Source organism: Ambystoma mexicanum, chromosome 6p (assembly GCF_040938575.1).
Source record: "Ambystoma mexicanum isolate Mex_15411 chromosome 6p, UKY_AmexF1_1, whole genome shotgun sequence".
NCBI lineage: Eukaryota > Metazoa > Chordata > Amphibia > Caudata > Ambystomatidae > Ambystoma > Ambystoma mexicanum.
Window position 1 is genome coordinate 578644966 of NC_090935.1, and position 27020 is coordinate 578671985.

The following is a 27020-nucleotide window of genomic DNA, read 5'->3' on the forward strand; positions in this document are numbered from 1 at the left end:
GTACAAAAACAGGTCAAGTGAACAACTTCATGTCTTCAGTTAGACATAGTGTTAAAGGTAAATCACCTAAAAATACATATTACATAAAAAGAACAGAAGAAGAAAAATATATCAATGATCACAATGCAATCATTGCCCTCTTATGGAATGCAAACATGGATGTGAGGTATATTGCAGACAATTCCACTGCAGTTGCACGATCTGTTACAGCATACTTAACCAAAGCAGAAAAACAGAGCTTCAAGACCTCTGGAATGACCTGTCATCAGACAAAACAATGTCTCAGAAATTGTGCAACTTGGGCATAAAAATACTCTCCCATGGAGAATGTGGCTCCTATGACGCAGTATATTTAACCAGTACTGCTTTGTATGGAAAATCTGAAAATATATTATGGCCAAGTCTTGGTCCTGCTAAATCTAGAAAAAGAGTTCTCAAATCATACGACGACAAAGAAACCATAGCCAAAAATGATCCCAATAGCCAAGACATTTTGAAAAACAATTTACTGGACACATTCTACCCAAACAGAAGTACCACTTTGGAAACCATTTGTCTATACCACATAGCCCAAAACTTCACATACAAAAATAATATAAAACCTGATGAAAAAAAGGTAGATACAGAGTGACAAATTGTGAAGGCAGTTTAGTAAAACTCACCAAACCAAGTTTAATTAATCATATGAAATTGTCATTAAAGACTCCTCAACATAAAGAACTATATTACATGTCCCTGCTACAACTCTTTAAACCATGGAGAAAAGAAGAAGAAATACTAAATAACTATGTCTCCTACGAAGATGCTTTCAAAGCAAATGAAAGCACTATAACCGATGTAAACTTTACATACTACAAAACAATGTTGCACAATGAACAGCAACACGAAGAAGAACTCCAGGCCCAACTATATAAGGACACTCCTGACAATAGTCAACCTTCTGTAACAGGAAGCCAAGAACCACTGGGACAGCCACTAATAGCAAATGAGGCAGAATTAGCTCTGACAGAAGTAGAAAACACCATGTGTCAGTATGAAGATAAAAAAGACTAAACTATACTACAATCAAAATTAAACAATGTGCAGCGTAGCATTTTTCAAGAAGTAACAAAAGAAATTGCACATGGTGTACAACATGAAAATAAAAATGCACCTGCCAAAATTACAAACCTATACTACTGTACGTCAGTGGTGAAGCTGGTTCTGGCAAAACATTCTTAATCAAAACCATCAGCAACTTCCTTCAACAATGACAAACAACAAACTGGCAGCTGTTGTCACTGCCCCCACAGGTTTAGCTGCCTACAACATAGGCGGTGTCACTTTACACCGATTACTACTCCTGCCAGTAGAACACAAAAACAAATTAGACTATTACAAACTTTCTACAGAAGCTGCAATGGAACTACGCAGAGTATTAAAACAAATGCAAATGCTACTAATAGATGATGTGAGCATGATCTCCAACCTAATGTTGGCTCTGATTCACCTCAGATTACAAGAAGTACTCAAAACAAACTACGAAGAGCTCTTTGGAGGAAAACACATTATTGTTTTCGGAGATCTTCTTCAATTGACACCAGTGAAAGGTGAGCCTATTTTTAAAACCTTAGGACACAAACTCTGCCATAAAACTGTTGACAGCATAGGAAATGTCAACCTTTGGCAACATTTCCAATACAGAGAATTAACAGAAAACATGCAGCAATCTGCAGATCTCACTTATGCCAACATCTTAAAAAGTATTAGAGTTGGTATACTATCTCCAGAAGCACAAACAATATTGAAAACCCGGCACATTCATGCACTTTATGGCGATATTACATGTGCTACGGATGTTATGGAACAATTAGCACACAAAAATATCAATTGTATGGCCTTAATGCCAACTCTTGCAAGCTGTTCCTAATTCAATGAAACAATGTTGAAAAAAGAAATACAACCAATAATTGAAATTAGCGCCACAGACAAACTAGATGTACATGGTATGACACTACACATGTGTGAGCAAGTCACAACAAGACTAAATAGTTTAGAAAATTCAATCTCCAACACAGCTGGGTTGGAAAAAATATTAAAATTATCCTTAAACTGTAGAGTAATGCTTAAACGTAACCTTGACATGGATCAAGGACTAGTTAATGGAGCACTGGGTACAGTTGTTGGCTTTCAAACATACCCACGTGACAACAACATTCAGTTTGTCAGTATTCTCTTTGACAAACTTTCAGAAGTGAAAAGGATAGGATGCTCAGCAGTTCTCTGCTCAACGCAGAGAACTATTTTCTCTAACTCTTGCATACGCAGTCACCATTCATAAATCACAAGGTCTTACCCTAGACAAAGCATTGATAGATATTGGTAACACAGTCTTTAAAGAAGGCATGAGCTACGTAGCACTATCACGCTTACGTACACTTGACAGTCTATTTCTAATCAACTTTGATGCAAGTAAAGTAAACGCTGATATACAATAGACTTCGTTCACTATACACCCCCCATCTAAAAACATATCCTGTTCCACAAAAAGTAAAACGTTATAAAAGAAAACTAAATCAAACAGAAATGCAACAGGATGTCACTGCAAATCCGCCAAAGAGAGTAAAAGAAACTAATACTTCATTAATTACCACAACCAAAGAAGAACATATTACTCAAAGTAACTCAAGTACTTCTTCAAAGAAACAATACACATTCCGAAAAAATGACTTGGACACAGACTTATCGGGTCCATTTAAATTTTCAAATATAACTGGTGTAAGTTGCTACGCAAATGTAGCAATGAATATTCTATTTCAATTACCACCAATTGTTGAAAACATTTACTTACACAGTACAGACCAATTGTGTTGCAAATGTTAGTACTTCATAGAAACGCAACAAACAATCCTGACAACACGTATAGTGTTCATGGAATAAGACAACAATTGGACTACTGTGCTGGAATGGTGAAATTCACTGTAAACTCACAAGAAGATCCACAAGAATGTTTAATGTACCTACTACAAGTACTGGAAAACAGAAAATATACCTATAAATGAAATCTTCTAGATTTCATACATGTGGAAACATAAATGCACTCTCTGCAACAATGTGACACAGGAACAAATCCCCAAATAGCGCTTTGTGTATGTATCCATACCCAATTGTGAATCTGTTCCATTTCAGCAACTTGTACAAAATGCAAACCATGGTAGATTATGTACTACCTGCAATTCGGATAATCGCTCCACCTTGCTAATACAAACACTTAGTAAATATGTAATACTAATGCTTCTACGCTACAATGCAGATGGTATCAAAAACAACTGCAAGTTGACTGGATTCACACATGGTCAAGTATCACTTGGTAAGAAAACCTTCACAACAATAGGTATACAGGCCAATTCATGGAATTAATGTGCGCTGAAAATTTCCGTGCAAGCGTGCGAAAGCGTGCAAATCGCAGCGCAAGTGCAAAAATCGCAGTGAAACCCACGCACAGCGATTCATGGAAGTCCGTGCGCGTGTCAATCCCTGGATGTGCGCTAAAATCCTGCGTGGCGCACGCTGGCACACACGTCTCCAAACAGCGTGCACTACGTGCACAGCGAAAGCGCACATAGTGCAGCGAACACAACTAAAGTAGGCGGAATAGTGGGCGGAACACGCGGAATGGGGAACAATGTGTGAAAATGTGGGCGTCACGGGGGAAGTACAGAAGCCAAATGCGCGGAACGCCCACACGCGCGTCTACAACATGTATTCATGGAATCGAACGGGGCCAATGCATGTGCCAAAAAAGACGTGCTAATCCGGAAACACGTACGCCAGCAGGAAGCAGGCGTACGTGGACCCGCGCAGTGCAAAAGTGCGCTCAAACAACAAACAAGCACAGACTCCTGGATGAATATACTGTTCCTAACAGCAGTGGTCGTGGGATACCGCAGGAGGAGGAGGAGGATAGTCAGGCCCAGAATTTTTACACCCAGAACCAGCCTTTTTGGGATGCCTGATGACCAGGTGTATGTGAGGTACAGGTTTCCACCTCACATAATACTCGACCTGGTGAGTGAGTGGGAGGATGACCTCACATCACCCACCATGTGCTCCCAAGCACAGAGCCCCTGGAGAAGGTGCTTAATGTACTGCACTTCTTGGCCACTGGATCATTTCAGCGGACAAGTGCCTTAGTAGGGGGGGTGTCACAGGCCACGCAGTCACGCTGCCTACACCAGGTGTTGGCCATCATGACTGCACGCCCATCAGTCCGCAGGCACATATAACTGCCCGAACACCTGCAGAAAGGGAGGCTGCCATCCAGGATTTTTAAGGGGTAGCACAATTCCCCAAAGTGCTAGGTGCCATTGATTGCACCCATGTGGCTCTATGTCCCCCCAGGGCATCTGAGCACATCTATAGAAACCGCAAGCACTGGCATTCCATCAACGTGCAGGTAGTATGTGATGCCAAGGGAATCATCATCTCAGTATATGCCAACTATCCAGGGTCCACCCATGACAGTTTCATTTACAGAATGTCAACCCTAAACCGGGACCTAGAAGCTGGGCGGAATAGCGATACATGGCTGCTTGGTGAGTATAAATGCCACTGCACATGCATGCATGTCAGATACTGAGTAATGTCACAACCCCACTAATGATACACATCACCACCTCCCCAGGGGAAGTGCCTACCTTCTGAGCACCCACATGATGACGCCAATTCGGAACCCCACCACACCACCCGAGGTAAGATACAACACAGCCCATATTGCAACCCGGGGCATAGTGGAACGCACATTTGGAGTGCTCAAGACACGCTTTCGCTCCCTTGACTGCTCTGGTGGGCAGCTGCTATATGCTCCCCCAGTAGTGTGCAGGATCATAGTGGCAGCATGTGTCCTGCACAATGTTGCAACACGCCGGGGCCTGCCGGTGGACATGGTGGTGCCCCCACATCCCCAACCACATGCACGCCCGCTTCGCATGGGAGGGGAAAGGGCACGTGGTGAGGCAGCCCGTACGCATCTGGTGGCTAATTACTTCACATAAAATCACACCCCTGCGGAGTGCACACAGGCCTGGCACATACCAGCTGACAATCAATGATGATGACATAAGGGGCAGTCAACTGTCACAACCATACCAGCCAGAAATTGGTCACCTGGAAGTGTTACATTGTGTGCATCCCTACCTACCCAAACACCACCAATGCTGTGTCATCAAAAGACATACATCTATGCTGCTAAATTGATTACCCCCTTGCAAAATACACCATGAGAACAGCGCCATGTCACCCAACCCCTCCCCAGCTCCCCCACCCAACACACCATGGCATGTCATGCAATGTGAAAGCAAACAAAGCAATGCACAAGACCTGACACAAGTGTCACAAAGTGCACTGTCCCAAATGGAAACTGCCCACAGACAATATGCTCCCAGTAATCAATAACAAACAGCATACATGAACAAATACTTACCACCAACACAATACAGCAACACACCATGAAACATTGCAAAAACATGACAGTACTAAGTGAAAGTAATGGTAGTCTTACAACCTGAATAAGCCAGCACATCGACCCCTTCCAACTGGAGAGTGTTGCTGCCACGCAAATGTGTCAGTGTACTGCATACAACATGAACTCCATCTGCAAAGGAGACGGCCTTGTGAAGACATGAGGAAGGAATCTGCAAATTAGGAGGAAGACATGGATGCACAAGCACATATCAATACACCATGCAGTGTACAATACAACAACAATACCCACTAGGGATGTACACACAGTATTGACTACAGACTGCCCACACAGCTCATGGAAGCCCAATGTCACTGTGTAAGTCACTGTCACTTGGTCACACCCTTTGCAAGCCCATGGAAACGGGAAGCGGGAGGGGTGTGTGTGTCACGAACCCAAGCATCTAACCCAAACTCAGGACAAGCCTGAATGTGCCCAGCTGGAATACAGTGGATGCCCACGGGAGCCACACAAGGCAACACACTGTAAAATTAAATAAATAAATAAATGAAAAAATGGCCATGCGGGGGCCAAGGGGGGCACCCAGGAGGTTCGAGGACAGGGTGCACACCAACACCCACCTGCGTGGATGTTGCGAAAAAAAAAAATACCTCCATGGGCTCATGGCCTGCATGGCTATGCCATTGTGGGAGAACTGCTGTCGCTCTCTTCACCCTCTGCTGCTGCATCAGGAGGTGGTGGCACTATGGGTGGCAGCCCACACAAAGCCCTGGTATGGTCCTCCATGGCAGCAAGCATGCGGGTCTGGAAGGTCTGATTCTGGAGGATTAAAGTGCGGAGATTCCCATGCAGCACGTCACGGGTTGCTTGCACTTCTGCATGCATGGCCTTGCGGGATGCCCGGATCTCCTCACGTGTTGCCTGCAGCTCAGCTGAGAGCGAACGTGTGAGCTCCTCCAGCTGCTGTTCTGCCCTAAACTTTCGGGAAGCCTCAAGTTCAAGCAGACTCTGCCTGAGGTTATGGAGTTCCACCCTCAGGGCTTCCGTGTGGCCCTGTGACTCTATTGATACGGATTCACGCAGAGTCTCCAGTGCCGCCCGTCGGTCCTTGTTGGACGCCAACATGTCTTCCCTGTGTCATTGGCAAATGGAGTCTGTTGCCTGCTGTTGTTGCTCCATCTGCCTTTCAGGGGGGATAATGGAAGTGGCCACCCTCTCCATTGCCTGAGCCAGCATTTCTACTGATGCTGCCTGTTGGGTTGCCATACCGTACATGGAGTTTTCCCATACAGTATTGCCTGGTGGCGCACGGCTACCGCGTCAGCGGGCACCACACCTGTTCGGGGCAAGGCGATCTGCACCTTGCTGTGCTGGAACTGCCTGAGGATGCAGGACTGCATTCCCCCTCTGATCTGCTGGCCCAGGAACAGGATCAGATGCTGTGGAGTGTGACCCTGCATCCGTAACCGCCAAAGGCGGACCTACCAACACTGACATCCCCATAGAGGGTTCTAACCCTGGTGCAGGTGGGTTGGACAGAACAGAATCCCTGCCAGAAGCACTGACCTGCGACAGCACATAAGTCTCATCATCCGACTGAGCACCTGACTAGAGGTCTGGGGAACTGCACCCAGAGGCACCCCTCGACATTATGGTCTGCAGTACCAAAGTGTTTTCACCCACCACCACACCACGTCCCCCACTGGTGCCTGGTCATGGCTGAGAATCCTCCTGGGTCTGCACCATCTCCTGAACCTCACCAGTATCAAGTGTGTCGTCACCTGCAAAAACATGAAATACAAATAATGGAAACAGGCATGAGCACCATTGCACACACATATGCCTGACAAGACAGAGATCCTGTACATGGTTTACACATGTCCCACATGGCTATAACCCTGGCATGCATGCACTGTCAATGATTCTGAAGGGGAGTCAAAAAGGCAGACTATGAGGACACCAAGATGGAAAAGCAACACATTCGCAGGCATGTTGTGTAGCACTGGCATCACACGTCAGCCTGTGAGTGGCATGTCCAATACACATACATGACACATGCCAGCACACAGATGTCATGTAGCATAGCCATGGTAAACTAGACAACTACAGCGATATGTCTGTGAATGAGTACTGTCACACATCCATGTCACATGGACATGATGAGAAGATTAATGCAGAATAGTGTTGCAAAATATGCATGTGCCGCACACTGCAACACATCCAGTGTACAATTAGACAGTGATTGTAGGCAGATGCACACATCAATGGTTGGTCACTTCAACATGACAGGAAACAACTATCATGTTCCACATGCAAACAGGCCCTAAAAATAAATGTCAGCAGGCCAATACTCCCTCTCCCTGAATGGTTTAATCATTCACATAACCAGGCAACTAAAGTGGCACAATGTGGGGTGTAAACAATGACAGACGCATGTCACATATGTGGCATTAGGGATGAAAAAAGCATATGAAAAATTGGATAATCTAAACAATCAGCCAGAATGAACACAGAAAAAAACAGAACAATGCTGTTGCAAGATGATAGTTCAAGAGAAACAACAGTAATGTGGGGCTAATTGGCTACTGTGGGCAGAAGGGATACTGTCATACCCAAATGAAAGGCACGTGAATGTATTGTAGGAAGCACATGGGTGACCCATAACACTCAGGAGTACACACCCTCACCTGGCACTCAATCAGAACCCGTCACCCAAACAACATACACATGGATACACACACCTGCATGGGCACTCACCGGACAATGCCTCGTAATCAGGTAGCTCTCCCATGCCTTGGATCTGTTCCTCTGTGACGAAGGTCCCAGCAACAGACTCATGTTCAGTGAGTTTGTTGACCTCTGGTGGAGACCCACCGCCAGTCACGAGAGTAGCGGCATGATTTGAGGCCAGCTTGTTCTTTGCTCTGCGTTTCAGGTCATTCCACCGCTTGAAGCAATCATCAGCTGTGCGCCTCACAAATCCAAGGGCACTTATGCGGTCCGCGATGGTCTGCCAGTGTGCCCTACGTTGACCAGGTGTGGTCTTGCACCCTGCAGTCACCACCATTTCGCGGCTATGTGCGGACACATAGGTCACAAGTGCATCAAGTTCGGGCTCATTAAAGCTAGGCTTCCTTGACGTGCCGGACTGTGTAGCCGTGTCTGGGGTCTCAGCCTGTAGTGCCAGAGCACCCTTCTTCCTCTTCTTCAAAGGTGGAGCAGAGCCTGAGTGGCTTGCGCCGCTCTGCTCAGTAGGGGCAGAAGCGCAGGTGGACTGGGTACTGGGAGTGTGCGAAGGCACAATGACCATGGGTCTTGGTGCAGGGATTGTCTGAAGTGTGATGTTGGCAGGGGCAACATCAGTTTGATGGACCAGGACTGACACTGTCCCGGCTGTGAGACTCAGAGCTGGGGTGGATAGAGCTGCAGCTGCGCCTGCAGCCTCCTCACCCTGCCTACTTGGGACAGCAGATGACATTGCTGCCCCAGATCCACGTAGCCTGGTGAAACCAACTTGCACCGGCACACGTGGCTTAGACTTGCTGACCTGGAAGTCAGCCTGGGAGTCATCCTGTGCCGGGTCAGGTGCCACAATGGGCTGGTCCAACAAGGGATGAGCTGGGATGGTGTCAGCCATGTTTCCCTCAACCATGGGGGGAGGGGATCATAGGTGTCCCTGATTGGTCCTCCACACATGGGGGTCTAGGGGCACCCTGCACATCCTGGCCACATCCCCTATTGCACCCACCACGCCCACATTTTGGAGGTCAGCCACCTTTGCCTCCCTTACCGCTTGGTGACCTCCCAACCATGGCACTGATGTTGTTGTGCGTATGGGAGTTGCAGTACAAATTTGTCCTGGGCAATTGGGGGTGAAAGGGGTAGGGTACTAGATGGAATTCGTACCCTAGTGCTCTAGCAAGGCTGTCTGTGACCCCTGGGGGAAGATGACGGGTCACGCAACGCACAGGCACCCCAAAAACAAAAAGTATAGTGCACGCAACCCCTCGTAGACCACGTGCGTGGAAAAATGAACCCGCACTACGCTGTGGCACCCAGAAACACAAAAATAAGCGTACGTGTGTTACACGCAGCCTACAATGACCTCTGAAGGGGTACACAACACACAGGGCAAGCACAGTTGGTAAATACGTGCGCGACTTGTTGGGTGTCCTGACCCACGTTTAAGCTATCATGCTACAACATTTGGTGCTGTGGGCTTAGAAAATTCAAGATGGCGGAAAACCCACATGTGCGCCGAAATCCAGGAAAGCTGCGCAGTTTGTGCGCACACCGAAATGGTTGCCTCACTTGCCACCCACCAGTGCGAGAATGAAAGGCCGGGTTGCCACGAGGGAAATGGGTTGCCAAAGGAAAAACAGTAGCGCCGGTTAGCTTCAAAGCGCTTTAAAACCACCATTGGACTACCCACACAGTAGTCTGAAACCATTGGGAATGGCAATGCTGATTGCCAAAAGCAAACCCATAACTGTTGGGAATTCATTTTCTTAAATCCCAAAAATGGGTGCAGTACCAGTACTCACCACTATCCAAAAGCCGGCAGTTTAAAACCACCCTGTGTTTCTCTGAAGGCAAGCCAAAGTGCCTATTTCAAACATTGCAATATGTGCAAAATATTCACTGAACACCAGCAGACATTTGGTAGAATGGAGTTTTGTGTGCCTACAAAATCTGGGAAATGAAGAGCCCAAAACAATGCTTATAACAAAACTGGCTGAGCTATGGAGTCAGCAGTTTAAGTTGCACTGGATTTAAAGACACTAAAATCGAAAATGTTTAGATTAAATGAGTGAGCTATGTTTGGTATCACATGCCTTTGTAACTGTTGAAATGTCATAGTTTTGCACTTAGAATCAGCATTCTAGCTGCATGTGTAAAATTGCAAGTTAATTTAAAAAGCAACAAATAACATGACAGTAGCTGAAAGTCTGGCTTAAGGAACTTGATTCTGCCTGGCAACTACCCCCATCAGGAGTGAAACTTGAGTCACCACTGTGTTCCCAGGCCAACCTTCCTTTTGCTGCCCACACTAAGGATATGCCATCTATCTGATAATTGAATTACCTGTGCTCTGCAGGAGAGTGAACAAAGCCCTCTTCACTCAGGCAAAGGTTTTTATTACCGCAGTCGTAAAATGTAGCTTCCTCTTGGCAGGAGCTGGGAGGGGCACTGCCTGTGAGAGCAAGCTGGCTTGGCAGAACTGGAAAAAAACAGAAATTCAACCTTGTGCTGAGGGTAAACCACACCCCTTTGGAGCCAGAACATAACTTTAAAAAGATGAATAACTCATAGAGCGGACATGTGAAAATTTTATAAATGACACCATAATTCTTGTGATTTTTCTGCCCACATTTTAAGAGGTTTTTCGACCTGGTGGCGTGTTCAGGGGGGTTTTAGCGGAAAAAGGGATATTACTCTAACTGTATGCATGTTAAAAATCTGAAACTTCTTCAGTTAATGTCCATACTCCCTGCACACATGTATGTAAAGTTGGGTCAATGTCAGAAATTGAAAAATCAGTTAAAAAGTGAAATATGTGCCATTTCTGAATGCAAGCTCTTAGAAACAGCAGATTTGGACAGAGACATGGCTAAATTCAGCCACACCATGTATATGTAATTTCAAGCAACTGTGTAACTGTGAAATATGTCTTTTATTATCAAATATAGAATATGTGCAATCTGACAGAGGAGTGTCCTATCTGCAAGCCATAAAATGACATCCCTCTGACTCACAGTTCATTCCCCAATCAAATGATAAATGGAAGTTTGACCAATTAGAAGCTGAGAGAGAGGTAGGGTCAGTGATGCTAGAACACACCCACATTCTAAACACATAAAAGCAGACAGACAGGACAGATAGGGACCTTCAAAATCCATCTGCCGCTGGAAGCTCTGCCGGAAAAATCCATACTTTACCTCCATCAAACCTCCAGAGAGCCAAACTAGAGACTTCAATCTATCCAGAACTAAGAGACCAGACCAGAGAGAAAGCAGTGCTGTACCCAGAGAGACCCAGACCAGCAGAGAGAGCTGACCCAGATCACTGTGAAGTGCAGAGGCCAGACCAGACCAGACCAGAGTCCAGTTTAAAACCCTGACTAGATCCATGGCGAGGCCCATTTCACTCAAGAATATAGTGTGAGTACCTAGAAAACTGTGCAGAACCAATCTCTTAGTTAAAATAATATAATTCAATCTATTTAATCTAAGTAGAACTGCCTCCTAACTGTCACCTGTCATTTGTAAAGCTGTCACTTGTCATTTCTAGTTGCAAGCTGCACTTGTCTTTTGGAACTTTAAAATTTCAAATCTGAAAAAAGACCTTTATTTAATCGCTCATATCTCCGCAACCGTTTGTGCTAGAGACTTGCAGTGACTTTCATTTTGAAGCTGAGATCCTAGGCTTTCCTAGGACCCCAAAACGATAGAGATAGTCCTTGTGGTTCCTCTGTAATAGCGCTCGGCGCATCCGCGAATTTTGCCGCGATTTGCAAATTTCTCCACATGTAAAAACTGCTGCTGCTTGCCTTCCATTTGCCAGAAAATCGGTTGCCTCATAAAAACTATCCCTGAATCATTGCAAGAGTGAGCCTGAGCTAATATTAACTAGATATCACTCACCCTGAACCTCTAAAAGGGAATTAAAAGCATTTCCAGCATATTTCTCATCCATTGCTAGCACATATCAAAGCATTTGCCTGTGTTTTAAACTTCTGTTGTCTAAGCTTGCTGGGGTGAACTGAATCACATTTGATTGCATTCTGAGAACTGTGTGTTTTCCTTCCATTTCCTTACCTTGCATCAAGGGAGGGGAGGGGATTGCCAGAGAAAAGTGATTACATTGTTTTGTTGAAATCATATTGAGTATTTTTATACTGCATTTCATTCATTGAATATTGCATCCACCTGAGCTTACATAAAGCATCCTCTACCACATTATACTTTTGTTCCTATTTACCAGTGTGCTACCTTATCCATTTCATGTCAACTCATTAGTGATTATAAGAAGTGTGCTAGTGCCAGATTCTCCGTTGTTGATCTTTATCATATCAGATTAAGTGTGCTATTCAATTATTAATTTATTATAAAGTGTGATCTATATATCTATTGTTAAATTATCAAATAAACCTTTTAACTTGCAAAACAGAACTACTTCTTGGCTCAGTGGGGTCAGGAGGATTCCAAGAGAGGGGTGTTATATAGGGGTAGTCATCCAGAACGCATGAACTGGACCTAAAGATATATCAATAAGGGTTTTCATTCAGTATTCTAGACTAGGCGTTAACTTAGCTGTAGTGCTGAATTGAATCCTCTTACAAATTGGGGGCTCGAGCCGAGACGTTGGGTTAGATTTACCACTTGTGCAGCTTAATACAGTGTGCTAACTGACGGGATACATACATCCGGTCGGATCACCACGCTGCATTACGCTGTGAAGCATTCCTCAAAAGGGACACTCCAAGAAAAGTTCTGTTCTGCAAAAATAAAATACAAACTTCTGTAAGTCAGGACAGAGACCAATCTCTAGAATGACGACCTTAGTAGACATGAAAATGGCCAGAGAGCACCTCTTGCATAAGCTATTTGTGAGAGGTGAATGGACTGAACAGGGCCAGGATGCGTGGTTGCAGGCCATTACACAACAGGTCACTGAAACAGGGTCAGATATATATAGAGATCAGGGTCCCTTACATGTGGCCCTGAGTGAACTATATATGGCTCCTAAAGCCAAAGAGGAACACAATAAGATTGCCAGGATAGCGGCATACCTGTACCTATATATGGGAGACATGCAGGATAGATGTGCTGAAAGCCAAAATCTGGCAAATAGGCAACAGATGGCGTTAGAGAAGGTCCAATCTGACCTGGTCTCTTCTGAGCAGAGGCTGCAGAGGAGCCAGGAGTCAGAAGATGATAGTAGGCAGCACATCATTAAAATAAAGAAGGATATGGATGTGCTGCAACAGGAAAAGGTAGAACAGGATACCAGATTTCTGGCCTTGCAGAAGGAATACCAAGAAGGTTTGGACTCCCTACTGCAAAACCAGAAAAAGCTGGAGCAACAACTGGACTTCAACAGGGTATGTGCTGAGCAGGTAGTCACCCTGCAAGGCCACCTAGATAGGGAAAAGGCAGAAAGCAATAAACTGATTCTGAAAGACCTGGATACCCATGCAGAGTTTGATGAAGAGCGCCGGAAAGCTGGTGCCCTTCAAAGGCAGAGGGAAGACCTGGCAGCACAGATGCAGGCTCTCAGTCAGGAAAGAGACGCTTTAGGCCAGGAAGTCTGCCACTTAAAAAAGGAAATTGAAGAAAATCACCTGGCCCTCCAGGGGCTGGGTGACCTCCAAAAAGAAAACCAGAACTTGGTAGAGCACACCAGAAGGGTGGAAGATGCTCTGGCAAGAAAGGAGCAGGCCGGTAGGGATGGGACTCAGGAGGTAAACCTCCTGCAGCAAAGACTGGCCCAGTTCTCCAGGACCAACCAGGAAGCACAGAGGGAAAATGAGGCCCTCTGTCAACACAATGATAGGCTCCAACAACAGGTAGCGATGCAGGAGAAACTGATAGAGTCGAGTAAGGCCTTAACAGAGGAACTGAAAGCACAAATGCAGGCTCTTGCATTGCAACAGGGAGCAGGGGCGGATAGAGATGAGGTCCGCTGGGAAAGAGAGACTCCTGACCATAACCGCAGGAGCCCTAACCCCAGGGGCCTTCATCTCCCCCAGTCCCTGGACTCTACCACCCCCATGTCCCCTGGCGCACATGAGCACAGGGCCGCAGGGATGGCAGATTACTATCCAGCTAAGAGTATGGGGCTCATAGGCCAGTACCACTCAGGAATGGAGGGGTGGGCATCCGGGTATGGGCACCCAAGTACAGTACAGTTCAATGGGGAACCCCAGGAGAGTAGGCCCATTAAGGGCATCCTGAAAACCTCTGCCCAGTTAGGTCAGTGGAGGGGGTACCCATCAAATCCTGGCAGCAAGGAGGAATCTGAAGACTCCTCTGAACTGCGCAGGACACAGGAGACCAGGTCCCCACATTCTGCCAGCCATTCCCAGGCTCGCAGAATCCGGGAAAACCTGGAAGAACAGACGGGAACCTCTGGGAGCAGTGCCTCTGAGTCCGAGGAAGAATGGACAAGGGTTACCCGAACCAAAAAGGCCAATAAGGTAAAAAGGGCCTTGCTTAAGGACCCCTTAAAGCAGATTAAGGCGATCAGGAGCGTCATCACGCCTTACCATAAGAACGCTAAGTATTCTGTTTGGGAGCACTTAGAGTTGTTTGAACAAATGATGGAGACTTTCCATTTGAAGGACAGCCAAAGCTGTATTCAATATGTAAAGTGGACATTCTCCCCGGAATACTCCAGTTTCTTTGCGGGGCTGGAGGACCAAAATCATTTAAGATGGTCCACATATAAGGCGGCCATCCTGAAACATTTTTCTGTTCACAGAAATCCTCAAGAGGCTCGCAAGGCAGCCTACAATTTGCAATGTGGGGAGGATCAGGCCCCACAAGAATTTGTGCAGGAGTTAAAGCGTGCTTTTGCACAGACCACAAGAAGGGTGCGCACGGATAGCAGGGAATTTATTAATACGTTTTTCCATGCCTTGCCCAAATATATCATGACCCAGCTCGTGAGGGATTTTCACGAGAAAAGATCTTTAGACTGGGTCATTGAACAGGCTACCCGGATCTATGAGGTGCAGAAACCGGTAGATAGCAAAAGTAATGCCCAGAAAAACCCCAAAGCCAACACCACCCCTGCTGCTGCCAAGGTGGCAGAGGTAAAGGTCACCCCCGTTTTAGATTTGGAGATGGGGGGGCCTAAAAATCTACCTGCACCTAATAATGCTAGGCCCAGAAGGTCCTCGGGCCAGTCACAGACAGGGAGCCAAGGAGGCAGCCCCACAAATGGGGTCCCTCGCTCTCCTGATTATGTAAGTCCCCGTTACAAGGGAAATCGACCCATCCTGGGTTATGTGTGGACTCCTCCAGCCCAAGGGGGGGGATCCAGCCAAGCACCTAACCCAGGGAACTTCCCTCCAAACTTCCCACAGGAGGGCAGAAATTTACCAAACCCTGGGCAGAACTTTTTCCCCAGATATCCACCCGACTTTCAGCCCCAAAACCATCCATCCTTCTTTCCCCAATTCCCTGAGCCCAGACCACTGAATCCGGGAGAGGGGAGGCCAAGGGTGGAGGGGTACCCAAATCTTCCCAACCCGGGGTATTACCAGAGGAGGGACAGCTACCCTTCCCGGGATCAGCCCAGGGGAGAAAACAGGGCCCCGTATCAGCCTGAGCGGGTTTCCCAGTTAGAGCGCCAGGTTCAAAACATGGCGCGGGATCTGGGTCACATACTGAGGGCTCAGCAGAACCCTCAGATGGGCGTGCCGGCGCAGAACGCACCCAACTCTGGACCTGGTGCTCCAGAACAATGACGGGGGCAGCACCCCGATAACTCACCGGTTCCCAGGGAGGAGGCACAAAGGGAAGGGGGGTGTAAAGCCTTGGAGGAAGCTTCCTTCCTCACTTGTAAACAGCCCCTGGAAACCCAGGAACCGGAAACGAAATCTCTTGCCCCTGAAAGTCTGCCTCCTAAGGAGCAGAGGGGGGGTAGGAGAAACAAAAGACCCAAACAGACTCAGTTTGAGGAGGAGGTACAGATCTTCCAATTTGAGGGAGAGGGATCCTCAGAGGATCCTGGGAAAAGGATCTTCTCCTTCAGAGAGGGGGGAACTCCTCCCAAAGAAAAATGGGTCCCTAGGGATGCAAATCCAGACTGGGGAGATGTGGAGACTGAGCTACCGCCGCCCACCATCTCATCCCAGAACCAACAGCAAGAAAATCCCCTGGTTCAAACCCATCCTGGGGACTGCCTCCAAAAAGGGGGGGGCGGCCCAGAACCGGAACCAGGGGAACCCACAATGGCTCTGATCTCCAGTTGCCAACTTCTTCTTTCAGATTCCCAAGGCTCTCCACAGAATTCTGCCCAAATCTCTTCGCTAGCGATGTCCAAAACCAGAAAATTAGCCCACCAGTTGTCCAAAAATGTGCATTATCTGTGCCCCCTTGAGGAGAAGGAGGGAAGATACTATGCCCCGGTACAAGTACAGGGGCAGGGTACAATCTCGGCACTGTTGGACACTGGATCTCAAGCTACCCTTCTGTCCAGAAGGGCCTTTGACGAACTGAATGCAGGAAGGGGAGAGAATTACCAAATTCCTCTCACCTCTCTTCCTGGACAACTGCAGAACTTTGATGGGAAGGAAATTCCTGTCGAGGGGACGGCAGATTTGGACATTAAAATTGGGCGACATAAGTTGAAGCACCCGGTCATAGTTGTGACCCCAGAGGGCACCCCTTGTTTACTAGGGAATGACCTCCTGAGAAGGTTGTCACCCCTAATAGATTGCGTAAACAAGGTCCTCTGGACCCAGACTAGCCGACCAATAAAATTAAAACAGAGTGTCAACCATGTTAGTTTAAACGGCACCTGCCACATGGTTGAACAAAAATCTGACCAAGTAGAATTTCACTTCCAGAATAGCCAAATTCCAGACGTGACAGTAATAGCAGTAGGACAAGAGACTGGTGGTGGAGGGTCCTCTCTATTTCTGAAAATCAACCTTCCTTCCAGTCTAAAGTGGTATTCCACGCTGGAAGGAAACACTCTGAAATTCTATACCAATCCACAATCTGAAACTCCCACTCCTCTAGTCCAGAAAGATGTGAAATCAGCCCAGAGCCTGGCTGAGATTCAGCAAATTGGAGAGCAGTTGTTCATCCCTGTTCAGTTAAATGATGGGAAGGACTCTGTTCTCGCTCGAGTGTGTGTGAACAACGGTAAGAGCTTCATCAGCGAAGCCATGTTTCGCCAACTCCCAAAAGATCCAGCCATTCCCCCCTTCAAACTGATAGACAAATGGGAAATGGACCTGGAAGCACCTAATTCCAAACATCTCCTGCCAAGCAGGTGTATGCTCAAAATCTCCATTGGCAACAAGAGCATAGTCCACAATTGTTGGGTCGTGCGAGACGTCCCTGCCGCCTTTTACTTAGGCAGTGACATTCTCAATCGCTTTGCCATTAGTTTGGACCTAATAAACTTCAAAGCTTGGTCCCGATTAGCGGATAATCCCATGGGCTTTGATGATCCAGAAAAAGCATTTAGGTCAGCTCAATTGCTACCTTATGCAGTTGAAATTCAGGTTAAAGAGGAAGTCACCATCCCAGAAAGGACCCGACAATTCTCCCTGGAAGTGAAAGTTAAAAGGGGACAAGAGTTGAAAAACCCTGATGCTTACATACATCTAAATGCTTCTCTCCAACAGCAAGGGTTGGGGGTAAACCCAACACCATTAGTCAACATAGAACATGACACCATTCCAATAGAGGTGGATAACAGCGACTTAAAGAGTATTACTCTAGCCGCAGGCACCATTATTGGAATGGCGGTTGATGACCGACATTTCTCCATTGATCTTAGAAATGAACTGTTAGGACCAATCCCCAAGGACTGTTTTGACAGTGACAGTGAGGACAATACAACACCAGACAGGATTTTTACCCGGCATGGGGGGAACTTCCTGGTGTACACTTCCTGCCCTTATGGTAAGGAAGATGTGACTTGTGAATTCAGGAGGGATGAGGTGATTTTCCAGGTTCATGAAGGCTGCCTTGCCCACCTGAAGCCTCCGGTCCAAATCAGCACTCTGACCAGGGACTTCTCCACCCAGCTGGAGGAGGCCGCGGAGATAGCCAAACCAGAAGTCTTTCCAGGCTTCAGGCAGATGGTGGAAGAGAGAGTCAATCTAGCTGATGCCTGTGTGACTCTGGAACAAAAGCAAAAGTTGAAACAAGTTTTCTTGGATTTCCAAGATCTCTTTGCGGTAGACTCATATGACTGTGGTCGCACTGACATCCACACAACAACAATCCCCACGGACCCTGGCATGACTCCTGTGTTTGTGAAGCAATATCGCTTGCCTCTCGCATCAATGGAGTCCCTTACTGAAATAATTAAGAACCTTGAGTCCCGGGGAATAATCCGTCCAGTCCACAGCACCTTCAATAATCCGGTGCTGGGAATATTGAAGCCAAACGGCCAGTGGAGACTCTGCGCCGACCTCAGGGAGCTCAACAAACGGGTCCATACTTCCCGATGGCCACTGCCCTACATTGACCAAGGGCTGGCCCAGATCCAGGGGTCACAGGTATTCACTGCAATAGACCTGACCAATGGATACTGGACCGTGCCTGTCAGTAGGGAGGACCAATACAAACTGGCTTTTACCTTTGGGGGCCAGCAGTATACATGGACCCGGACTCCCTTCGGATACCTCAACTCCGGCAATGAATTCAACATTTTCCTACATAAGGCCATGCCCGACCTGGGTGCGAGGGGTAACCTGGTTTATGTAGATGATGTCCTTATCAAAAGTTCATCTGTGGAGGAACATATAGCGGAGATCCGTTATGTTCTGACACAGTTGAGGGCCGCCGGAGCAAAACTTTCCTTTCAGAAAGCACAGTGGTGTAGAACCCGTGTTAATTTCTTGGGGCATGAGATTACTCCTCAGGGTCTCTGTCCCCAGGAAAAGAAAGTGGAAGCACTTCAGAAACTGAAAGACCCCACAACTCTGCGGGAACTAAGGAGCCTCCTTGGACTGACTAATTACAGCAGAAAGTTCATTGAGGGCTACGCAGAGATCACCAGACCCCTGATTCATCTCCTGAAGGGGGGGGTCAAGTGGGAATGGGGTCCAGAACAATCCGAGGCAGTAAAACAACTCAAAAGAAGCCTCTCACAAGCGCCTTGCCTAGCTTACCCGGTCAGAAACAAGGAGTTCTTCCTGGAGACAGGGTTCTCTAATACGTGCTTGACGGCAGTATTATATCAAAAGCATGACAAGGTCAATAAAGTAATCTCCTATGCGAGCAAAACTTTATCCTCTGTGGAGGAAAAATTCAACGATTGTGAGAAGGCACTCCTGGCAACGGTGTGGGCATTGAAGAATTACCGCCCGTTTATCCAGGGGGAACACATCATAGTGGAGACTCCACACCAGCCTCTGCAATATCTCCAAAGTGACAGCATCCGGGCCGGAAATGTGAGTAATTCCCGAATTACTTCCTGGATTCTGTCAATGCAAGGCTTTCCTGTGGAGGTCAGATATGGCCAAAACAAGAAGAGTCCCCTCGCGCAAGGTCTGGCTGACTTGCATGATTGTGCCAGAGAAAACTGTCTCGAGGACGAAAGTCTAAAAATAAAGGACAACATGGAGGCATACCTTAATTCCCCACACAAAGTCTTTGAAGAAGACAAGTGTGAGGGAATGCCCACTGTCTATGTAGATGGATGCTCTTACCATGTTGACAACGACGGGGAGAAAGAACTGGTGGCTGGCGTAGGGAATGCATGGGTGAATGAGTCCCCAGAACCCTCCGCTGGATACAAAATTGGTCCCCGAAGTAGTCAGGTGGCAGAATTGATGGCTGTGCATCAGGCCATCCTCACTGCTGTCCAGCATCAACTCCACGAACTGGTCATAATCACAGATTCGGATTATGTACGGAACGGGTTCGTGGAGCACCTGGTTAATTGGAAAACCAGAGGCATGTTATGTGCTAACAACAAACCCTTGAAACATGGGAAGTTGATCCAAAACATTGATGATCTGGTCACATCGAATGGGATGACCATCTACTGGAAAAAGATCAAGGGTCATTCCAAAGTAGAGGGACCAGACAAAACTGGAAATGACTTAGCTGATCAGCTGGCCAAAACCGGGGCCATCCAAGGGGATCTAATTGAGATTGAGTCCCTGTTGGGGGAAATCCAGGTCACTGCCATCACTAGGTCCCAGACAAATGCTCACAACGACCTTTGAATTGCACAATGGAGCAAGGAGACCCCTGATGCTGATTTGATTACCGCTCAGAAGGGGGATCCAATAATTGGTAAATTTTACCAGCACCTTGAGGACCCTGAGAACTTTCCCCTGACGGATACCGATTACATTGGGAAAGAGGACCTAAGAGTGTTGATGAAATGTCCAAAAGTGTTCCGGATCCAAGACGGTTTGCTGGTAAGGAAATCCAAAGCTGGCCACGATCAGTGGGTGGTTCCTACCTCATTCCGAAGCCTGATGTTAAGTCACGCCCATGATGCGGCCACCGCCGGTCATAGGGGGTTTCACACAACACTGGAAATCTTAAGAGAGGTTGCATACTGGCCACACTTGGGCCAGGACCTCAACCAATATTTGAAGGGTTGTCTTGTGTGTGCACAATTTCAGCCGACATCCCTCACACACCGGGCACCTTTACAAAAGCGGGGGATGACACTGCCATGGTCAGATTTACAAATCGACTTTGTAGGCCCTGTGATTCGCTCTGCTAGGGGGAATAAGTACATGTTGACTGTGACATGCTTGTTTACCAAGTGGGTGGAATGTCTCCCAGCCCCAAATTGCAAGGCAGAAACTGCAGCTGCCTTGATGATTAACCACATCTTTTCCCGTTTTGGTCTACCTCAAAGGATTGAGTCAGACAGAGGTAGCCACTTCACCAGTGAAGTAATGACAAAGATGTGGGAGATACTGGGGGTCAAGAGAAAGCTGCATATTGCTTATAGACCAGCTTCTTCTGGGGCAGTAGAGAGATATAACCGGACAATTGTGAGCATATTAAAGAAGTTTGTGGCAGATTCTGGGCCAAGTTGGGATATCCGATTACCTCTGGTCCTAATGGCCATCAGATCTACCCCTTCATCTGCAACCAAAATGTCACCATTTGAGTTGATGACTGGACGCAAGATGGTGCTTCCTCAGCATTTGCTCTACAGGACCCAAGAGCAGACACTGATAAATGCCTCCACTACTCATGAGTATGTAGGGAATTTAAGGAAACACCTCCAACATGCTTTTGCTTATGCTCAGCGGAATCTAGAAAGATCGGCTGATAGCATGAAGACCCATTATGACCTGAAAACTTCCAGGAAGGAATATCAGGTGGGAGACCGGGTCTATCTATACAACTTCCAAAGGAACCAGGCCAAGCAGCGCAAATTTTTGCCTACATGGAAGGGACCCTTTGAGATCGTCGATAAGATCTCCCCTGTGGCCTACAAGATCCGCATCCCCAAAGGCGGTTCGGCAGAGGGGGAAGACAAGTGGGTACACATAAACCAGTTGAAGTGTTGCCATCCCAGGCACACTCTGCAACAACTGGAGGAATCCTCTGGAATCCTAGCGGGTACTGTATCAGACTAATTCAGTTCCAATCATAAAACGTACCACATCTAGTCTCTAACATACTGTGATTTGTATGAAACTGTCTCTTAGTTATACTGTTTTTTATCAAAATAAGAATGTAATGTTTCGTCATGATGAAATGCATATGCTGTCCCACCATCTAAACAGTGGTGGAAAAACGTCTATGAGTAGGTATTGCCGCTCTTCCTTTGTCGTCCTAGGAGAAAGAAGACCTTGAGACTGGCCAAGGAGGACGATCCGGAGACCGGGAACGAAGATCCAATGGGCCCAGTGGACCGCCCAATACTCCCATCAGGACTGGCGAGGAGAACCGATCGATCAGTACCGGATGGAGAAGAAGATGCTGAACTGTGCCATCTACAGAGTAGGAAGAAGATTATGCGGACAGACCGGTGTGTGGGTCAAAACCCTGGGGCCCGCGACTCCCCATCGACTCAAATTCAAAGTGCAGTTGCGTGGAGGGGCTTGTTGGGTGTCCTGACCCACGTTTAAGCTATCATGCTACAACATTTGGTGCTGTGGGCTTAGAAAATTCAAGATGGCGGAAAACCCACATGTGCGCCGAAATCCAGGAAAGCTGCGCAGTTTGTGCGCACACCGAAATGGTTGCCTCACTTGCCACCCACCAGTGCGAGAATGAAAGGCCGGGTTGCCACGAGGGAAATGGGTTGCCAAAGGAAAAACAGTAGCGCCGGTTAGCTTCAAAGCGCTTTAAAACCACCATTGGACTACCCACACAGTAGTCTGAAACCATTGGGAATGGCAATGCTGATTGCCAAAAGCAAACCCATAACTGTTGGGAATTCATTTTCTTAAATCCCAAAAATGGGTGCAGTACCAGTACTCACCACTATCCAAAAGCCGGCAGTTTAAAACCACCCTGTGTTTCTCTGAAGGCAAGCCAAAGTGCCTATTTCAAACATTGCAATATGTGCAAAATATTCACTGAACACCAGCAGACATTTGGTAGAATGGAGTTTTGTGTGCCTACAAAATCTGGGAAATGAAGAGCCCAAAACAATGCTTATAACAAAACTGGCTGAGCTATGGAGTCAGCAGTTTAAGTTGCACTGGATTTAAAGACACTAAAATCGAAAATGTTTAGATTAAATGAGTGAGCTATGTTTGGTATCACATGCCTTTGTAACTGTTGAAATGTCATAGTTTTGCACTTAGAATCAGCATTCTAGCTGCATGTGTAAAATTGCAAGTTAATTTAAAAAGCAACAAATAACATGACAGTAGCTGAAAGTCTGGCTTAAGGAACTTGATTCTGCCTGGCAACTACCCCCATCAGGAGTGAAACTTGAGTCACCACTGTGTTCCCAGGCCAACCTTCCTTTTGCTGCCCACACTAAGGATATGCCATCTATCTGATAATTGAATTACCTGTGCTCTGCAGGAGAGTGAACAAAGCCCTCTTCACTCAGGCAAAGGTTTTTATTACCGCAGTCGTAAAATGTAGCTTCCTCTTGGCAGGAGCTGGGAGGGGCACTGCCTGTGAGAGCAAGCTGGCTTGGCAGAACTGGAAAAAAACAGAAATTCAACCTTGTGCTGAGGGTAAACCACACCCCTTTGCAGCCAGAACATAACTTTAAAAAGATGAATAACTCATAGAACGGACATGTGAAAATTTTATAAATGACACCATAATTCTTGTGATTTTTCTGCCCACATTTTAAGAGGTTTTTCGACCTGGTGGCGTGTTCAGGGGGGTTTTAGCGGAAAAAGGGATATTACTCTAACTGTATGCATGTTAAAAATCTGAAACTTCTTCAGTTAATGTCCATACTCCCTGCACACATGTATGTAAAGTTGGGTCAATGTCAGAAATTGAAAAATCAGTTAAAAAGTGAAATATGTGCCATTTCTGAATGCAAGCTCTTAGAAACAGCAGATTTGGACAGAGACATGGCTAAATTCAGCCACACCATGTATATGTAATTTCAAGCAACTGTGTAACTGTGAAATATGTCTTTTATTATCAAATATAGAATATGTGCAATCTGACAGAGGAGTGTCCTATCTGCAAGCCATAAAATGACATCCCTCTGACTCACAGTTCATTCCCCAATCAAATGATAAATGGAAGTTTGACCAATTAGAAGCTGAGAGAGAGGTAGGGTCAGTGATGCTAGAACACACCCACATTCTAAACACATAAAAGCAGACAGACAGGACAGATAGGGACCTTCAAAATCCATCTGCCGCTGGAAGCTCTGCCGGAAAAATCCATACTTTACCTCCATCAAACCTCCAGAGAGCCAAACTAGAGACTTCAATCTATCCAGAACTAAGAGACCAGACCAGAGAGAAAGCAGTGCTGTACCCAGAGAGACCCAGACCAGCAGAGAGAGCTGACCCAGATCACTGTGAAGTGCAGAGGCCAGACCAGACCAGACCAGAGTCCAGTTTAAAACCCTGACCAGATCCATGGCGAGGCCCATTTCACTCAAGAATATAGTGTGAGTACCTAGAAAACTGTGCAGAACCAATCTCTTAGTTAAAATAATATAATTCAATCTATTTAATCTAAGTAGAACTGCCTCCTAACTGTCACCTGTCATTTGTAAAGCTGTCACTTGTCATTTCTAGTTGCAAGCTGCACTTGTCTTTTGGAACTTTAAAATTTCAAATCTGAAAAACGACCTTTATTTAATCGCTCATATCTCCGCAACCGTTTGTGCTAGAGACTTGCAGTAACTTTCATTTTGAAGCTGAGATCCCAAAACGATAGAGATAGTCCTTGTGGTTCCTCTGTAATAGCGCTCGGCGCATCCGCGAATTTTGCCGCGATTTGCAAATTTCTCCACATGTAAAAACTGCTGCTGCTTGCCTTCCATTTGCCAGAAAATCGGTTGCCTCATAAAAACTATCCCTGAATCATTGCAAGAGTGAGCCTGAGCTAATATTAACTAGATATCACTCACCCTGAACCTCTAAAAGGGAATTAAAAGCATTTCCAGCATATTTCTCATCCATTGCTAGCACATATCAAAGCATTTGCCTGTGTTTTAAACTTCTGTTGTCTAAGCTTGCTGGGGTGAACTGAATCACATTTGATTGCATTCTGAGAACTGTGTGTTTTCCTTCCATTTCCTTACCTTGCATCAAGGGGGGGGAGGGGATTGCCAGAGAAAAGTGATTACATTGTTTTGTTGAAATCATATTGAGTATTTTTATACTGCATTTCATTCATTGAATATTGCATCCACCTGAGCTTACATAAAGCATCCTCTACCACATTATACTTTTGTTCCTATTTACCAGTGTGCTACCTTATCCATTTCATGTCAACTCATTAGTGATTATAAGAAGTGTGCTAGTGCCAGATTCTCCGTTGTTGATCTTTATCATATCAGATTAAGTGTGCTATTCAATTATTAATTTATTATAAAGTGTGATCTATATATCTATTGTTAAATTATCAAATAAACCTTTTAACTTGCAAAACAGAACTACTTCTTGGCTCAGTGGGGTCAGGAGGATTCCAAGAGAGGGGTGTTATATAGGGGTAGTCATCCAGAACGCATGAACTGGACCTAAAGATATATCAATAAGGGTTTTCATTCAGTATTCTAGACTAGGCGTTAACTTAGCTGTAGTGCTGAATTGAATCCTCTTACAGACTCACCGTCTGCCTGGAAAAAGAATGTGAAAAAAACACGCGTGTGCGCGTTGGCAACACCCCCGCCAAAAGAAGATTTGTACGCTGTCTGAGGAGACAGGACAAAAGAAGAAGTGAATGCTGTTTGTGGAAACAGGTCCAACCAAAAAAATGAACGCTGTCAGAGGTAACAGGGAGTACGAACTTGAAACGCTGTGAAGTAATCACATGTGAACCGACAAGAAGTACAGAATTCACCCATTCGCTCTCCACGAAAAGCACGTACAAGGAAATTGCGTCCTACACGTACCTTTTAAAACGGCACACACGTACAACGTCACTTACGCATGTACGCGCTAAGGCCCTTTCCTCCAATTACACGAGCTGACACTCGGACGTGCAGTTTTTGCACGTGTACAATGAACATGCACCCGTGTTGTGGGAAACGCCCTTGTACGTCACGTCACAGACGTGCTTACGCGCTAAGGGCCTTTGGTCCAATGAAACCGTGTACGTGTGCTGACGCGCTTACGCGCTAAGGGCCTTTCCTCGAATTACACGCAGATGTGCAAGATCTTCACGTGCCAAATCACTCCGTATCAAGCTGACCACGCAACAACACACGGGAGACCACGCTCCTGCCCAGAAGGCCGAATTACTGCCCCCCAGAGCCCCGAGCACGCTCCCATCTGCCATCTGCTGCTGCCTGACTGCCTGCTGCCCACGTGCCCTACTATTTTCTGCCTGCACGTCAGCCAGGGGTGCAGTTGCTGTGACCACCCCTGCTGGAACTGTGACCACCCCTGCTGGAACTGAAGACTCCCGACTGGGATACCATCGCTCCACTGCCCAGCCCCAGGTCCCAGTTGCCCACCCACTCCTGCCTCTGGGGTTGCCATGTCGGGCACAACACCATCTGGCACCACTGGCAACCCCCAGCCAAAGAGGCAGAGGGCCACCAGCTTCAGTGCCAGGGAAGTTGGTGTCCTGATGGAGCAAGTCCTGGGGCAGTATGATGCCCTCTTTGGAAGTTTGCGCGCCGACAATGAAGGACGGACCAGGATCCGGATGGACATCGTGTCTGCCATCAACGCGGAGGGGGTGGCAGTCCGCGACTTACAACATGTTAAGAAGCGCTGGGAGGACTTCAGGTCCAGGACCCTCAACAAAGCACGGCGCCTCTTGGAGGCAGCGGATGCCAAGGGGCGCCGGGGCCACCTGTCCGACCACCAAATGAGGGTCCTGGAACACATATGCCTAGCGCTCCACGTCCAGGTCCTTCAGAGGCAGACCCGTCTGGAGTCGAGCGGTAAGTGTACATGCATACTGATTGGACGCTGTGCGTGTGGTGGTGTGCCAGTAGTGTGCAGGTTGCACATGTGTTTTCGTAGGGCCATGTAGGGATGTGTATGAACAGGGGCATGAGACTGCCACATGTGAGTCCTCTCAGGTGTGAGACACATCGATGGTGTATGTGTTGGTAAGCATGCTGTGCAAATGCAGGTGTGGGAGCACACATGTTTGAATTTCTGTGTATGTACGTTGGAATGGTTGTGGTGTCACACATGGATGGTGGTTCCTGCTGCATGTATCTGCACTGTGTACATGTGCATGTGTGTGTATTTGACAAGTGTGCAACT